This window comes from Hibiscus syriacus, unplaced genomic scaffold (assembly GCF_006381635.1).
Source record: "Hibiscus syriacus cultivar Baekdansim isolate YM2019G1 unplaced genomic scaffold, ASM638163v2 tig00111409_pilon, whole genome shotgun sequence".
Taxonomy (NCBI): domain Eukaryota; kingdom Viridiplantae; phylum Streptophyta; class Magnoliopsida; order Malvales; family Malvaceae; genus Hibiscus; species Hibiscus syriacus.
This window is the reverse complement of record NW_024063086.1, coordinates 435,271-454,760: the sequence shown is the minus strand read 5'-3', so window position 1 is coordinate 454,760 and position 19,490 is coordinate 435,271.

Genomic DNA, 19,490 nt, shown 5'->3' with positions numbered 1-19,490 from the left:
TTACAATTTTTTTGAAATTTTGGCTTTTTTGTTTTTGTTTTTGCCTTTTTTTGTTTTTTGTTGTTGTAAAAAATAGAAAACTAACAAGAAGGATTTGAATCTAAATTAAAATTAAATAAAAAGAACCTGAAATGATGAATTTTTTTTGAACTAGCTTCGTTGGGGTACCTTGACGGTTTTGTGTGCAACAAGCAAGATTGCTTGCTTCTTTCCAAGAATCGGCCCAAATTTGATACCAATTGATAGAGAAATGGTGGCAGGTTAATGAATGCTACTCTTTTTGAAGAATCAAACCTAGAAAGCTCTAGACTCGATGAAGAATAAGGGGGATGAATAGAGGAAGGTGGTGGTAGTAACTAGGGTCTTTTAGGGTTTCTTTTAAGTACTGGAAATAAGGTAAGAAACATGATTAGAATAAGATAAAGAAATTAAAAATAAAGTAAGATAACCAAGAAATCAAAAGATCTCCCTTATGAAGGTGAACGGTAAGGATGATTGATGGTGTAGATGGATATGTGGAAAATTGATGGATAATGTCCTATCGAGCCCTTATAGTCTCAATGAAAAGGCAAACTGCTGGGATTTGTGGAAGCACAAATCGACAACCGAAAGGGTTCGCCAAGAGGGGTTAAATTGGTTTTTGTGTTTAGGGAGTAAGGAGATTGAAAGATAAAAAATTGCACAGCAATTTATAGTGGTTCGACTTGTCAACCAAGTCTACATCCACTACCTTAGATCCTCACCAAGGATTATCCAACAAATTCACTAATTTGTTATTTATTTTACAGGAAAAAGAGATAACCTTTACAACTCCCTAGTTTTTCAATGACTAAACTAGAACCAATCCCTAGCTTTTAACAGGCTCAGCTAGAACCAAAACCCCTTTACAAAAGAAAAGGAAATGTAAACAAGAAAACCTCTCTAAGGTAGGTGTTTACAAGATTTAAGCTCACAAGAACAAATATTTACAAGAGAAAGGAAAATAAGAATAAAAAGCTCTTATCTTATGTTTGATTGCTTGGATAGTTGTTCTCATGCTTCTTCAAGTGTCCTCAGCTTGTATTTATAGCTTGAAATGAGTTTGAAGTCGTATATAGCTGTTGGGGATGTTTTGGAGCCGTTGGGGATTCATTTTATATAAAATAAACTGCCCAGAACAAGGTATATCGGTACACTACCAAAGTGTATCGGTACACCTTCATAAAATTCAAATTTTATGGTCGTTGGGCTGAAATTATTGTAGCAGTGTATCGGTACACTGTAGAGGTATCGATACACATTTTACATTTGATGTTTTTAAGTGTCGGTACTGTTCATAAAACCATTTTTGTGCTCAATTCCAAATTAAATGGACTTTGAATTATTTTTGTAAACTTTGAAAACTTTGAATAAATTCAATTCAAGTCCAAAAATATTTTGCCATAAATTGTTATATCAAAACATAGTTCAACAATCTCCCCCTTTTTGATATAACAAAACATTTTAAAATTTGTTTTTTGCAAAACTCCCCCTTAATAAAATGTTTAACGATACAATAAATATGACTAACTTGTGCCTAATTGCTATGGATGAACATGATAGTTGGCTATGGCATAGGAGACTAGGATATACAAGCATGAGTGTTTTACAAAGACTAATTCAAGGAGATTTAGTAAGAGTATTGACAAAGCTAAAATTTGATAATGATAAAATCTGTGATACATGTGCTAAAGGAAAACATAAAAGAGCTTCCTTTAAATCCATTAATGATGTATCAACTAGTAGAGTCTTACAATTGATCCATATAGATCTATTTGGGCCAATTAGGACTACAAGATTGGTTGGAAAAAAATATTGCTTTGTATTAGTATATGATTATTCTAGATATACTTGAGTTCTATTTTTAAGTACTAAAGATGAAGCATTAGAAAAATCCATAACGTTTTCAAAAGTAATCCAAAAAGAAAAAGGTTACTCCATAACTAGTGTTAGGAGTGATTATGGTATTGAATTTGAAAATCTTGGATTTACTGATTTTTGTAATTCAAATGAGATTAGCCATAATTTTTCAGCACCTAGAACCCCTACACAAAATGGAGTTGTTTAGAGGAAAAATGAAACTTTAGAAGAAATGGTTAGAACCTTGCTTTATGAAAACAATTTGCCAAAATATTTTTGGGCGGAAGCCACAAATACCGCTTGTTATGTTATTAATTGAGTAATGATTAGGCCTTTTTTAAAGAAAACTCCATATGAACTTTTAAAAAATAAAAAGCCTAATATTAGCTATTTTCATGCTTTTGGATGTAAATGTTTTGTTTTAAACAACGGTAAAGACAATCTTGGTAAATTTGATGCTAAAAGTGATGAAGGAATTTTTCTGGGTTATTCCTTAAATTCTAAAGTTTATCGAGTATTTAATAAAAGAACTTTAGTGGAGAAGAGTCTATACATGTTGTTTTCAATGACAATCCCCTTCCAAGGAAGGATTCTTGTGTTGATGATGACGTAGGTATTGTAAATACACATGACGTTGGAGAACCATCTTCTAAAGAAGAATTGAAAGATGATCCAACCATTGAAGAAAGGGAAGTCTCTTACCCAAGAGAATACAACTATGTCAAGGATGGTGAAATTGTAGGTGATCTATCCAAAGGGGTAACAACTCGATCTTCTCTTAGAAATATATGTAATTATGTTGCATTTATCTCATGCATAGAGCCTAAGAATATCCAAGAAGCATTAAAAGATGAAAATTCGATTATGGGTATGCAAGAAGAGTTAAATCAATTTGAGAGAAGTAAAGTATGGACATTAGTTGAAAGGCCTAGTAATAAATCTACTGTAGGTACTAAATGGGTATTTAGGAACAAGCTCGATGAAAGTGGTAATATAGTGAGGAACAAGGCTAAACATGTTGCTCAAGTCTATACGCAAGAAGACGGCATAGACTATGATGAAACATACACTCTCGTTGCTAGGATGGAAGCAATTAGAATGTTATTAGTATTTGCATGCATCAACGAATTTATATTATATCAAATGGATGTTAAAATTGCATTTTTAAATGGTTTTATAAACGAAGAAGTGTATGTGGAACAACCTCCTGGTTTTGAAGATTCAAAATTTCCAGATCATGTTTTTAAATTAACAAAAGCTTTATATGGTTTAAAACAAGCTCCTAGAGCTTGGTATGAAATATTGTCAATTTTTTTAATTGAAAAAGGGTTTTCAAAAGGGAAGGTTGACACTACATTATTTTTAAAGAGAAAATGTAAAGATTTATTAGTAGTTCAAATTTATGTTGACGATATAATATTTGGTTCTACTAATGATGCTCTTTGCCAAGAATTTTCTAAGCTAATGCAGAGTGAATTCGAGATGAGCATGATGGGGAGCTCTCATTTTTCTTGGGACTCCAAATCAAGCAAAGAAAAGATGGCATCTTCATCAATCAAGAAAAATACGTCAAGGACATGCTCAAAAAGTTTGGATTGGAAGATGGAAACCCCCAAGCCACTCCAATGAGCTCATCTACAAAGCTTGACAAAGATGAAGGCGGTAAATGTGTAGATGTTAAACTTTATAGGTCTATGATTGGCTCTTTTCTTTATCTAACCGCAAGTATATCAGACATTATGTTTAGTGTTTGCTTATGTGCTAGATTTCAATCATGCCCTAAAGAATCACATATAAAAGCCATTAAGAGAATCTTTAGATACCTTAAAGACACTATTAGTTTAGGACTTTGGTATCCTAGAGACTCTAGCTTTAGCTTGCATGCCTTCTCTGATGTGGATTATGAAAGATGCAAAATAAATAGGAAAAGCACCCCTAGTACTTGTCAATTCCTAGGAAATAAGCTGATTTCTTGGTTTTCAAAGAAAAATATTATGTTGCATTATCTACCACTGAAGCGAAATACATTTCAGCCGGTAGTTTTTGCGAACAAGTTTTATGGATGAAACAACAACTTTTTGATTATGGAATTGAATATGGTACCATACCTATCAAGTGTGACAATACTAGTGCTATCTGTCTCACTAAAAATCCCATCCAACACTCTAGAACTAAGCACATTGAAATTAGACATCATTTCATTAGAGACTATGTCACTAAAGGAAATGTAGTTCTAGAATTTGTTGATACTTTGCGCCAATTAGCGGATATTTTTATAAAGCCTTTATATAATGAAAGATTTTGGACACTTAGGAGATAATTAGGTTTAACTAACCTACCTTGAATTAGTGTTTAAAATAACTTTAGCACTTTTAATTAGAATTGGAAAATGCTTATAAAAATAAGGGGCAGTTCATGATCTTTAGTGAAAATTAATTATATGTTAAAATAAAATTTAAAGATAGATTTGATTGATTGAACATAGTTAATTTTAGAAATATGAGTTGCCAATACCACTAGAGCTAATTAATTTAGCATTCTAAGTGCTTAAAAACGGTTTTTGACAATTTTGTGCAAAGTGTATCGATACCTATGTATAGATTCATCCTCGCTATGTATCGATACACTATGAATGTGTACCGATATATTCCTTGAATGTGTATCGATACACTCAAGAGTGTACCGATACACTCGTCGGGTTTTAGGCTTAAATTCCTAAAATTTCCTTACTATCTCAAACTCCCTAAAACCAAACTCTCTCGTCGTTCCTCTCCAAAATCGCCCAAATCTCCACTTTGCTTCAAATCAACGAATACTAGTCGGATTTCATTCACTCTTTAACTTATAATCCTGCTACACTCAACAAATTTGTGAAAATATCACTACATTCCACTCAATCCGAAATTTTCAAGGTAATTTTTCTAAAATCACTATTTTATTGATTTTTGAACATAGGACTAGTTTTAATTAGTTCTAGGTTGAATTATATATCGGACATTGTTCATATTATGATCTAGAACTATAATCTCCAACTAGTTTCATCAAAAACACAAGATTTTTCAAAAAAATTCTAAATTTTTGAAATAAATAAAATTGTTTTGATTTTAAAATTGTTGTTTTTGATTTAATTATGTTATTTTCATGAAAACTATACATATTATGATGTTTTTCAAACAATATTTTCAAAAATAGTTTTCAAAATTGCCCATTATTATTAGAGAACCTTGAATATTGAGGACTCATATTGAGTTTTGGGATTGATATTATTGCATACATGTATTTTCAAGATTGCATGTATTCTTTAATCCCATTTTGATTTAACCATGTCTCATTCCAAATGCCCTAGGACTTCGTCTAGCCGGTCGTCAAACCAACCTCAAAACTGGCCTCCTATTCCACCTCAAAATCCAAACCCAAACACTCCCGATATGACTATCCTTAATTCTTGCTTTAACCAACCTGGTCATCGAGAAGGTCTCTACCATAGGTTCGTTAACTCATTCGAGTCATATAAAATTCAGGAAGAGCATATCCCCTCAATCCAAGCTATGGTCGATATGAAATTTCATTATTTTTCTACCCTTAAATCTTAGAAATTTGATAAATTGTTTCAGCTCAAACCCATCATTTATCACCAACTAGTCTGCATTTTCTATTCCAATACAGTTTGTGTCCAAAACGAGTCTCGAACTACTACCGTAGGAATTCAATCCTATCTCTTATGTGAATTTGTTTATATCGACTCCGACACAATCACTAACACCTTTGGTTTAGATAACAAGGGTTTAGATAATGAAAAAGAAATTGTGGCTACACCTTACAAAGCTAAGTCTAGTGCAAGTACCTTGTTAACTCATCATGAGTGTTTTCTTCATTTGATCATCTCTTGGTGGTTTAGACCATCCGGAGGTAGGTACTCCACCCTTAGAGTTTTAGATTTATGGTGGATACATTGTATCCAACATAAAAAGAAAATAAATTTGCCACAAATCATTTTTGTGAGATAGTAGAAATCGTAAATAATGTCCCGTCTAAATATATAGAAACCTTAGTTTACGGTTCTCTTCTTAGCAATTTGTTTATCAAATCTAATCTTAGGGTCCAGCTTGATGTAGCCATCCCTCTTAAAAACCCAATAAATTTCACAACCTTGAAGAAATTGGGATGGTCTGGGGAAAAGGATCAATGGGTTCGATCCACCGAGAAAACACCGGGTGCTAGTTCTTCACGAGCAGTACCGGCACCGGCGGCTAATGATGATCCCGAGCTTGAAGAACTCATGCGAGATATTGATGATCATGTACCAGAGGATGAGCCGATCTAGCAAGAGGATCAAATGCCTTCATACTTTCGATCATTTTTGGAGACATTTGATTTAAGGTTTGCATCCATTGAGTCCCAATTAACCGCTATGGGGGCTCAACAATTAAAAATTCAACGGGAGATACGAGCAAACAACGAGGCTATTAACAAAAGATTATATGCACTTTCACTTGATATGGCACCTATGTGATCACGTTTTCCTCCTCCCGATCCTCCTATGGATGATTATACCTTCCTTGCATAGTTTTCTTGGTTATTGAACTTAGAACTTATTGTTAAAACATTTTGTATGTTTTGGATATTTGTGTTTTGGATGTTTTGATGTTTTTGAATGGTTTGAATATTTAATTTGAACTTTATGTTTAATTTCATTGATTTTTGCATCATTTACACATTAGTTGAATATGACCAATTTACCATTACACATTATTTTTTAATATTGATTATGGACTAATGGCTAATCTTTCTCTTAATTGTGATCTTAGCAGCTTAAGCTATATATATTTAAATAAATTGGCTATTTTCTTAAAAACCTTGTTTAAAAACATTTTATAGAGTCTTTTGATTTAACAAAAATGGGGAGAATAAAGTAAGGGGGAGTAATTTTCAAAATTGATTTCAAAAATGATTTTTCAAAGAAAATCTTAAAATTACATAAATGTTTTATTATATCAAAAAGGGGGAGAAGTTTGGTTGAAAAATTCAATTTCTTAATGAAAAAGGGGGAGCTTAACATTTTCATATATTTTCCAACAAAAGGATATCAATGTTAAAAAGATACCAATTGTTGGAAATATATGAAAATGTTAAGCTCCCCCTTTTCATTAAGAAATTAAATTTCTCAACCAAACTTCTCCCCCTTTTTGTTATATCAAAAATAATTCAATCTTTAAAGTTCTAAAATAACATTGGAGAGTAAGTGATAAATTTGATATTAAAAAATCATTTGAAAAATCAAAGCTCCCCCTCAATAAGTGCATTCCAAACAAAATTTAGCTTTAAAAACTTGACACAAAAACAAAATTAAATTTCAATAAAGAATAACAAACATGTTAGTATCATATGAAATTCAATATATCCAAGTCTAAAATACGTTATACAATACCAATAGTTGAAATTAAGTACATATGCATAAAGTTTTATAAAAGTGTTATGCATTTGAAAATTTTTTGATATCAATTGTTAGAGAGATATCATTTTCATTTAAACCACATGCATAAACATTTAAATTTAGGTCAAAAATTTAAAAGTTATAATATCAAAGTATTTGAAAATTGATATCAATTGTTAGAGAGATATCATTTACATTTAAAACCAATTTTGACCAAAATTTATTATGATGAACACAAATTATGAAAAATCATTAAAATTTTAAAATGTTCATCATACAATTGTTTTCAACATACATGAGATTAAAAAAACAATACATAATTATTTAAAATCAAAACTTATGCATGCTTAAACTAAATGAGCAACCAAATAACCAAAATCGAAAGCATTAAGCTTAAAGGTTACCCATTACTTTTTTCTTATGTGGATAGAGTATCTTGAATATCATCACTTTCATCACCATTGCTCCCACACACATACAAGAGACATTTAAGTAGATTTTGGTATCCAAATTGCTTTGGATCCTTAAACATTAGTTTCAATACCCCTTGTTCCTTTAAGAATCCATACTTGTCTAATTTTAAAACATTTTCCTTTCATCAAAGGACAAGTATGTTCCTTGTGACCATGAAAATGACAATGTGAGCATTTTGTCATTTCTAAATATAATAAGTTATTTTTAGAAATTAATTCTTCTTCTTTTGTTAAGCTTCTAAGCTTAACTTCTAACTCAAAAGTTTTCTTTTCTAAATAATTTATCTTGATTTTTGAAAGCTCTAAATCATTTTTCAAAATTTCATTTTGATTTTCAAAATCGACTCTTGCTTTCAAAATCAATTTATTTTCAATTTTGAGTTTTGAAATTAATTTTGTATATTTCGTAAACACAATCGAACAAGTAATACAATGATGAGTGAATATCGTATTCATAGGGATTGGAGGAAATTGATAAGTTTAATCAAATCAATTAATTACTTTACCTAAGTATAGTAGTGATGGTATGTACAAATGAGAATGTTGTGGCAAAGTGAAATGTAAATGTTGGATTTGATTATCAGACCTTTAAACTCCTCACACGACAAGCTACTATGGGAATGAATGATATGAGTCACTTGGGAAATTCAAATCTACTTATCATAATGGTCTTACTTCTATTCCTTATCTGCCCGAAAGAGTTTACTAAGAGTGCCCTATGTTATCTCTAGTTAAGGGACTTGATAGGTTGAATGTGCTATGGCAAACCTATTGGTGTTAGCTAATGCAGGGATCCTATTTGTCTAGATAACATGATATGTCACGGCAATACCTTTTTGCGGCAGCACTAATATCTAACCTCTCGATCATGCACTACTCCTTTTAGTCGACTGAAATCCTACCCTTATCTCTAAGGGTGGATTAGGCCTAGTTACTATCAGAACCTCTTACTTATGTGGTTCCTCCCTAGTTTCTCTCGAACACTAAGGATGTGCTACTTTGCCATTCTCTCAAACACAAAGTAATCTCCTAAGGAATGGTTACTCTATTAGCTCCTATAACCTTAATGCATTAAACATCATAAACAAAACAGATAACAACTTACAAAAGCAACCATTCATTAAAGTAAAATTTAAATATCCAAAATGAACTCCTACCAAATAAGACTAGTTCATGGTGGGGTTACAATGCATCAGGTACAAAGAAAGAAGTTAATCCTTTCCTTATAACTCAAATCATAAATATGAAAGCAAAGAGCAAAGGGAAGGAAGAAAAGCCTTCGATGTACATTGTCTCAGCTCGCTAGCTCCTCTCAGACGTCTAGCTCACCACTCTCTCTAGCTTGTCAAAGGAGGAATGCCACGAAAAATAGGAGAGACCTTTTTCCTCCAAATTTTCTGGCTCAAGGCGACGTGTGTAAAGTTTTCTTTTCATGCTGTCTTTATCTCCTATTTATAGGGGAGAATAAACCTAGGAATTTGTGTTGAAATTCCTAGGATACCCCAAACATACTTCATCCACGTGAGGGTGAGCAGAGGTGGAAGTGGTATCCTCTAGGCAGTTGGCCTAGTACCCGGCAAGATCAAGCTGCAATAGGTCGTGGTCCAGTAGAATCAGTTGTAGTAGGTGGTGGTCCAACATAGTCATCTGCAGCAGTGTGTGGTCCCCTCCATGCAGATGTCTCCTCTCGAGTAGAGATCACGTGAAGATAGAGACAGATGGCTCTGAAAATATCTTCTTTCCTTTTGTTCGCTCTCGAAATGGCAACCGAATCGGCATTTGCATTCTGTTCAGCAATCTCATCATGTCACGACACTTCTCTTTTTATTTTTCTTGCTCTCAAATCCTGCAAATCATCAAACAAGCACCTTCCCCATAACACAACACTCATTACAAAAGAAAATGCAGTGAAAAAAATAATTTCACCACATGCAACTCTATGCTCCTAAATGCATCTATATGATCCTACATGGGCTCTTAGAAAATCAATAACTTAAGTGAAAAGGTCCCAAATATGACCTTTTTACGGAGTCATCAACATCCCTTGGGTTTGGGTGTGTGTTGTCCATTAATGTTGTTTATATTGTGTGTCATTTATGATATTGAGCTAATATAGTAATGCATTTTGTTTTACATGATGTTATTGTTGTGCATTTTGTTAGCATTCTATTTAAGCATTTAGGAACTGTATTTGTAATGAACCATGTTTAATACTATTAAATTAATAGAATCTTTAGTGAAATTTTGATGATTCCCAATGATAAAAATTTAAAAATTATGAAATACCTTGGGAATGTTTTATAAGCTTGCTAGAATTAGGATCTATATAACCCTTTTTACACTTAAAGTGTATGTTCTCAATACTTAGAGAAACTAGAAACTTTTGTACTTTAAATCTCATATATTTGTTAGATGCTATAGAAATCTTAGAGCTAGAGGTGCCTGAAACTGGCTCTAGTCGTAAAATATTATTAAACCAATAAGCTAGAGGAGCCTAAAACTGGCTCTAGCAATGTATACAGAAAAAAATAAACTGGAGGTGCCTAAATTGGCTCCAACATTAGTTTTATGTTAGGACAATTTCTACAATATTGAAAATCATTAATTTAGTAGGAGAAATTTTTTTATAATTTAACTAAGTATGATTTGATACATCAAACCTACACACTTTTACATTCTCTGGATTTCGATTCCATTAAGTTGACATGTCATTCTTTAGTTAGAGATATATGAATGTTGTCATTATAGTTGCATCAATATTCTGAGGGATGAAAAAGAAATCTAAAAATCTAAATTGGTTGAATGATGTTATTCTCAACATGGTTGCATAGATGTAAATGGCTTTCATGCATATTTTTGCTTGAGGGTAAGCCACTTAGGTTTAGGGTTGTGATAACTCTCCAAAAGAGTTATTATTTAGATTCTTTTTACCTAAGATCATTTTTATATATTTTTCATCAATTGCATTATATTTTTATAAGTAGACTCTGTCGGGCAGATAAGACATAGAAGTAAGACCATTCTGAGAAGTAGACTTAGATTTTCCTAAATGACTCCTATCACTCATTCCCATAGTAGCTTGTTGTGTGAGGAAGTCTAAAGTCCTGATAATCAAATCCAATATTTATATTTTGTTTTGCTTTTACATTTTCATTTGATCGCATTAAACACAATTTAATTTGCCACAACATCTTCATTTGTTTCCACATTACATTAGACTATCATTACGTTCCCACCAACATCCATTTCATTTTGCCATATTATTGTCATTTGTGAATACTATTAGTTATACTTAGTTACTTTAGAATAGTGCATAAACTTTACTCAAGATCTCTCCAATCCCTGTGGATACGATACTTACTCATCAATGTTTTTGGCACCGTTGTCGGGGATTTGCAATTGACGATGTTGAGTTTAGTTGTTGCACCATTTTATTTCTTCTCTTTGTACACATTTACTTGTTTTTGTGTTTACCTTTTTTAGGTGTTATGTTGTCACATGACCCGTAATATACCCAAAGAACTATTTTTTCATATTGAACCTGAGGCTCAGGTTGTTCAAAATCAAGTGAAGGATCTTGTAATTCTAAATGTCACGACAATTCCAAATGCTGGGAATACTGCTCGACCATGAACTATTGGAGATCACTTAACTCCCACATTAGACGACCTAAAACCTACTATTGTAGCTCCCAAGATTCAGGTAACCCAATTTGAGCTCAAACTAGTTATGTTCGACATGTTGGACTTGATTGGACAATTTGGTGGTGCTCCTCATGAGGATGCAAAACAACATGTTTGAGCTTTTTTTTAGGTCTGTGACTCCTTTCGACAACAAAATGTGCATGAAGATGTGCTGAAATTGAAGTTATTTCCATATTCTTTGAAAGATAACGCCAGGGTATGGCTCAATGGATTACCTTCCGGTTCGATAAAGTATTGGGCTGACTTGTGCAAAAACATTTTGCTACGGCATAAGCAACCTAATATGAACAATCATCTTAGAAATGCCATAGCATCTTTTAAACAAGGCGATGAAGAGTGTATGTATGAATGATGAGACCGATATAAAAGTTTACTTCGTAAGTGCCCCAATTATGAATGCCACGAATGGACTCAAGTTGTGATGTTCTATAATGGAGTCAATGCACCCACGAGGATGATGCTAGATGCCTCGAAAAATGGGACATTGCTTGATAAATCACCTATAGAGGCATTCGACATTCTGGATAAGATTGCCAATAATGATTATTAGTTTTCATCTTTAAGGCTTATAGTCGGGCGAAAAACGCCTGGGACATTTGAGTTGGATACTACGGATTTCGTGTCCGTCCAACTTTCTGCCATCACCAATATGTTGAAGAATTTGCAACAATCAAGTGAGATAAAAGAAGTGAAGGCAACCAACTTAGCATGTCTATTATGCCATGATAATCACCATGAGAGTCAGAGTCCGACCAATCTGGAGTCTATCAACTATGTAAAGAACTACAATCGAGGTAACAACAACCCCTATTCTAACAATCTTGGATAGCATCAGTGTCTAAACTTCTCTTGGGGAAATCAAGGAGCTAACAATGCTAGTCCGCCCGCTAGGTAGTAGAATTTCAATGACTCCCAGGTTTTTCAAACGAAATATGTCATGGCATAATTCTAACGAGGGAGTGTCATCTCTTTATCCAACAAAAGTTCTTTGGAGGCCACAATGCTAGATTTTATAGAAACCAAGAAGACCATACTGCATGACCATGTGAACTCTATAAAAAGCCAAGAAGCTTTGCTTCAAAACCACAACTCATCTTTGAGGGCCTTGGAGTATCAGGTCAGCCAAATTGCCACGGTATTACATTACAGTCTTCCTAGTGATACTGAAGTCACTAAGGCTCAAGACATAGAGCATTGTGGTATATTCACCTTATGGAGTGACATCAAAATCTATAAAGATGATAAGTTTGGGGGTAGACACTCGAAGAGCCTGATCATGAGATTGTGTACGAAGATCCGAAGGTGCAAGAATATTCACATTCATTGGAAAACAATGATAAGGGTTCGAAGAGTGCAGCAAATGAAGAAAAGAAAACTTTTTCCACGACAAAAGAAAAGCCCCCATCAGTAGGAGTTGATAACCAAAGGAAAGTTGCAGAATTTTTCCGCAACAAATTTTTATGCACTGATAATCACTTGACGCTTGATGAAGAAGACGAAGAGGAGATCGAGGATATTCCAAAGGAGATGAGTTAGTCTAGCTCACCCATAGCTAGACCATGTATGAAATTTGAACCTTTGGATTCTATTGAATTTACTCATCCTAAACCCCAAGTAACTGCCCATCTATCTAGACTAGAAAAGGAATGGAATGGAGATTAAGGAAAAATTCCCTAATGAGAAATTATTATTTGCCACGGTAATTTTGTGGTATGCTAACATGGTCAATTTTCTCGTTATTGTTGTTTTGCTTCCTTACTTAACTAGCCTATGAAAGAACAAGGTCATACACGATGGTGGTTATTGGCATAGGAATGACCTCGACCTCTTCAACGAATTTGCTGCCCAAATGATTTCAAGTTGCCATAGAAAAAAAGAGAGAAAAGAGATCTTATTCCACTACCATTCAGCTTCATGCAGAGAGCACTTTGAAAAAGAGAGGACTATTGCAAAGGTCCTACAATTCATATGTGAAAGACACGAAATGCCAGAGAAAAATATTTTGAAGGTGGAACTGTTATATGTATGGGGAATTTTGGTCTATACTGGTGCTCCGATTGAACGAGACAAAATTACCGTAACAATTTGAGATGTTTTGGAAAGCACAAACTCTCAAACATGTGGACAAAGGTAAAGCTCCTGATGTAAGGTACTTGTACCTTTTCAAATGATTGTGGATCTAGGAAGGAAGCAAAACAACCTGCAAAGTGAATGGCTCAAAATAGAATGGTTAAGGGTGGTAGACGTATGGGTGAATTGGTAGGCTATTTAAATAATGAGTAATGAAAGCGGAAGATAGTTGATAATGCTATGGTTATGGTGATGAAATAAAAGGATGGTTGTGAGGATAGTATCTTGAAGAGATCTCAAAGAAGAACCAATGCTATATAGAGTAGAGACCCAATCTTTATATTGTTTCTTCAAGGGGTGGTGTTAAGTACTTTGACCCACTAGTTATATGAACTAGGAACCAGAAGTATCAAGATGAAAGGAAGGGGTTGATGCCACAAGTATAAAATACTTGATAAGTCGATAAAAAGTCACCAGGACTTAAGAAGAGAATAATCTTACTTTAATTGAAAAAAAAGGTGTTTTACAAATGAAATAGGAAAGCCTATTTATAGTTTTTGAAGGGATTTGGCCGAATAGATACATGTTGGTTCGGCCAGCCCTTGTGCCTTCCTAAAATGACATGATTTTTGTGTGAAAATACATGACTTAATGCAAATACATGCTCTTGGCCGAATGGTTATGTGTTGGTTCGGCCCTAAGGATATTTTGAAAGCATTTGGAAGTTATTTGGGCGCCAAAATGAAGAGGAAAGAGTCTTTGGCTGAACAGCAAGCATCCCTTGGTGTTTTGGCGCCAATTTGATGTCACATGGTGTGCACATGCTTGAATGATGCACATGGCAGCCTACTTGAACGCACATAGGTCTTCTTGTTATGCTTTGATGAGGTTGCAACCATAGGATGATGTCTTGAAGTCCATGGAATAAAGATAGGCAACAATTAGGCGTGAATTAGCTTCCAACATGCATCTAGGTGACATGGCATCCATTGGGCAGCCTAGAGATGAACTAGCTTCAAGGTAAGCTAGGTGAGTGTCTTGGTAGCTAACTAGGTGAGTTATAGCTTGATGAACTCAAGCTAGTTAGCTTTGGTCTTCTCAACTCCTCAGCTACTCTCCCAGCTACTTCCAGCTACCTCTAGTCCACTTTTCAGTAATTTGGTCCAAAGCTCTCCTCCAGCTAAGTTCAGCTACATGCTAGCTCCTCCAGCTAAGTTTAAGCTCCTTATGTGATGAAATGAGCTGCCATAATGTTCATGAGCTAGTGTGAGCTGTTGTGCTTGTCCTTTTAGCTAGCCAAGCTACCATAATATGCCTTGTTTTGTGTTTACCTATAGGAATCACCAAACAAATAAAATAAGCAATGTGTGAGCTCATTTAAGGTAAAATGCATGCTGCCGTGAGGTGTTTGAGTGATATGAGCTATGAATGCATGTCATGAGCTAAGTACATAATGATATAACATATGTAAGCTAATGTATAAGACCTAGGAGCTAGAATGAATGCACGTGAGCTAACAAATGAATGATTAAGCATTCTGCCATTTCACGAATGAATTGAATCATGCTTAAATGAATGCAAGACTAATATAACATACTTAACACACTTGAAATAACATTGTGCATCAATTATAAAGATGTGAATGCATGAATATCATATAATATGATATTCATAAATGATAAATGGAAACATGTAATAATAATATCCTAAGAAATGATATGTAATCATAACATATATTTGAATAATATTAAAAACATGATCAAATAAGCATAGGATAATAATATGATAATAATTTATACTAACATGTGAATGCATGGTTATGATAGAATATAATGAATAAATGATATAATATAAGATAGGGTAAGGAAGAACTCCCTTAGAAGCAGTAGTTAAAAACGTCCATAGACCGATCAAGTCATGGAGAAAATTGGAGCTAGTTTGGATCGTATCATCCTCCCCTTCTTTAGAGCGATTTGTCCTCAAATCGAAGTAGTTTCTTATTGAAGACATTCTTAATGTAGGAGAGATTGATTCCTCATGCTTTCCCCCAATAAATGATTTGCACGACATGTTTAACCTCTTGGCTTCGAATCTGGTAACTCCATGTCTCCTTGAATCATCTATCCTTTGATCTCCATTGAAGTGGACGTATTTGATGCACCAATCAAATTCAAAATGAAAAATGATCTTATCATCATATATTACTTGGACAACACCACTTATACGAATCCAATTGCTACGAAAGAAATCAAAATTAGTAAATGAAAATCTAATAACAAAATGAGTAGAGTTAGCAAACCATGGTGGATGTTTAATTGGAGCTGGTCGCTGAATTCTCCTAATAATTGGCATTGCACTTGGGATGTCAATGATTCCATTTCTTAGCACTTCAAGTGACACCTTTAATTGGAAATTCAATGGTATAACCCTCAAAACATCAATAGACATGTCTTGTGAATCACAAAGAGTCACGCCTATTGGTTTTTCAAAGGTCACATCATTTAGTCCTCCATAATTCATGATCTTGGATTCATCCTCCCGAAAAGATACATCTCTTAAATTGTCCTGCAAAACAATAGGAAGAATAGATGGAAGAGAAAAGTTGGTTAAAATATGTTCTTCACTTTGCTTCTCTTCTCTACACTCATCAATTCTAACTTTTGTCACATCAATCTGATTTTTCGGTTGTTGAACTTGTTGCTCTTGCAAGACTTTTTTTTCAGCTCTCTTCATGGCTTTACTTTTCTGCCATTCTTCTATTCGAGATTTAAGTTGAGTTTGGTCTTCATGCACTAGATTTGGCATCATTGGCACCAATGTAATCTTCTTTTCATTATGGATGAATGAAAAGCGATTGGTGAAGCAATTATATGTTGCTCGTTTATCAAACTGCCAAGGTCGACCAAAAAGAAGGTGGCTCGAACTCATGGAGACAACATCGCACAAGACCTCATCTTCATATTTTCCAATTGAGAATGGTACAAGTACTTGCTCTATGACTTTTAACTCTTCATCTTCGTTAAATCCTTGCAAAACATATGGCTTGGGATGTTTAAATGTTGCAAGTCCCAACTTCTCTATCGTATATGTGCTAGCTAGATTTGCACAACTTCCACTATCAATGGTTACAAGACATACTTTACCATTTCTTACATGGCAACGAGTATGAAATGCATTCACTCTTTGTTGTTCGTACTCCATGGAAGAAATTAAAATTTTGTTAGTGAAATAAAAAAAAATGGAAAATGTGTAAAAGGACCTTACCAGAGTATACTCTCACAAAGCCTCACGAGTCACTCCAAGAAAACTTGATGTCACTCAATCCGCTCGTGTTTGCACTATAGGACTTTAATGGCTTTTACTTGTCCTCTTCTGATCTCACATACGCTCCAGCCTTTTTCCCTCAATTCTCTTGTCTCAAGTTCTAATGAACTTTTACTCAAGACTATATCGAGTAATTTCACTTGTTTGGCGTCGGCTGCAAATGGTTAGTAGGAATGGAAAGCAAATATAATTGAAAAGGTGGCTTAGAAATTAGAAAGAAGAGAATGAAAGGGTTACTTACACAAGTCACTTCACAACCTTCTATCACCACAATCAATTTTAAAGGCTTACTTGAAAATGCTTGGTGATGAGAATTGTTGATGAGTGCTTCCAACTTTTCTTTCTTTTCTTTGCTTTCTTTGACCTTGCACTTCACTTTCCACTTTGCACTTCTTTTTGTACTTTTATTTTTGTTGTTGTTGCACGTTGCTTTCTTCCACCAAATCTCTGATTACCGCTTGATGTAAGGTACTTGTACCTTTTCAAATGATTGTGGATCTAGGAAGGAAGCAAAACAACCTGCAAAGTGAATGGCTCAAAATAGAATGGTTAAGGGTGGTAGACGTATGGGTGAATTGGTAGGCTATTTAAATAATGAGTAATGAAAGCGGAAGATAGTTGATAAGGCTATGGTTATGGTGATGAAATAAAAGGATGGTTGTGAGGATAGTATCTTGAAGTGATCTCAAAGAAGAACCAATGCTATATAGAGCAGAGACCCAATCTTTATATTGTTTCTTCAAGGGGTGGTGTTAAGTACTTTGACCCACTAGTTATATGAACTAGGAACCAGAAGTATCAAGATGAAAGGAAGGGGTTGACGCCACAAGTATAAAATACTTGATAAGTCGATAAAAAGTCACCAGGACTTAAGAAGAGAATAATCTTACTTTAATTGAAAAAAAAGGTGTTTTACAAATGAAATAGGAAAGCCTATTTATAGTTTTTGAAGGGATTTGGCCGAATAGATACATGTTGGTTCGGCCAGCCCTTGTGCCTTCCTAAAATGACATGATTTTTGTGTGAAAATACATGACTTAATGCAAATACATGCTCTTGGCCGAATGGTTATGTGTTGGTTCGGCCCTAAGGATATTTTGAAAGCATTTGGAAGTTATTTGGGCGCCAAAATGAAGAGGAAAGAGTCTTTGGCCGAACAGCAAGCATCCCTTGGTGTTTTGGCGCCAATTTGATGTCACATGGTGTGCACATGCTTGAATGATGCACATGGCAGCCTACTTGAACGCACATAGGTCTTCTTGTTATGCTTTGATGAGGTTGCAACCATAGGATGATGTCTTGAAGTCCATGGAATAAAGATAGGCAACAATTAGGCGTGAATTAGCTTCCAACATGCATCTAGGTGACATGGCATCCATTGGGCAGCCTAGAGATGAACTAGCTTCAAGGTAAGCTAGGTGAGTGTCTTGGTAGCTAACTAGGTGAGTTATAGCTTGATGAACTCAAGCTAGTTAGCTTTGGTCTTCTCAACTCCTCAGCTACTCTCCCAGCTACTTCCAGCTACCTCTAGTCCACTTTTCAGTAATTTGGTCCAAAGCTCTCCTCCAGCTAAGTTCAGCTACATGCTAGCTCCTCCAGCTAAGTTTAAGCTCCTTATGTGATGAAATGAGCTGCCATAATGTTCATGAGCTAGTGTGAGCTGTTGTGCTTGTCCTTTTAGCTAGCCAAGCTACCATAATATGCCTTGTTTTGTGTTTTACCTATAGGAATCACCAAACAAATAAAATAAGCAATGTGTGAGCTCATTTAAGGTAAAATGCATGCTGCCGTGAGGTGTTTGAGTGATATGAGCTATGAATGCATGTCATGAGCTAAGTACATAATGATATAACATATGTAAGCTAATGTATAAGACCTAGGAGCTAGAATGAATGCACGTGAGCTAACAAATGAATGATTAAGCATTCTGCCATTTCACGAATGAATTGAATCATGCTTAAATGAATGAAAGACTAATATAACATACTTAACACACTTGAAATAACATTGTGCATCAATTATAAAGATGTGAATGCATGAATATCATATAATATGATATTCATAAATGATAAATGGAAACATGTAATAATAATATCCTAAGAAATGATATGTAATCATAACATATATTTGAATAATATTAAAAACATGATCAAATAAGCATAGGATAATAATATGATAATAATTTATACTAACATGTGAATGCATGGTTATGATAGAATATAATGAATAAATGATATAATATAAGATAGGGTAAGGAAGAACTCCCTTAGAAGCAGTAGTTAAAAACGTCCATAGACCGATCAAGTCATGGAGAAAATTGGAGCTAGTTTGGATCGTATCAGCTCCTATAGTAGCTGCACCCACTTAGAAAGAAGACTCAATTGGTGTTGGCACAAATGATAACATTACTGATGATGTCCACCCATCTGCACAAATGCCACGGTAAATTGCAACACTTCTGGCCAAGCAGACCCAAGACCAAGTGGTGAATCTGACCAGCAACCTGATGACCTTCTTTGCCTATATCAAGCGACGGGATGAGGATGTATAAGATAACTCTTGAATGTCATGGCATAAAACTTTGAATGATGAAAACCCCACAAAAAA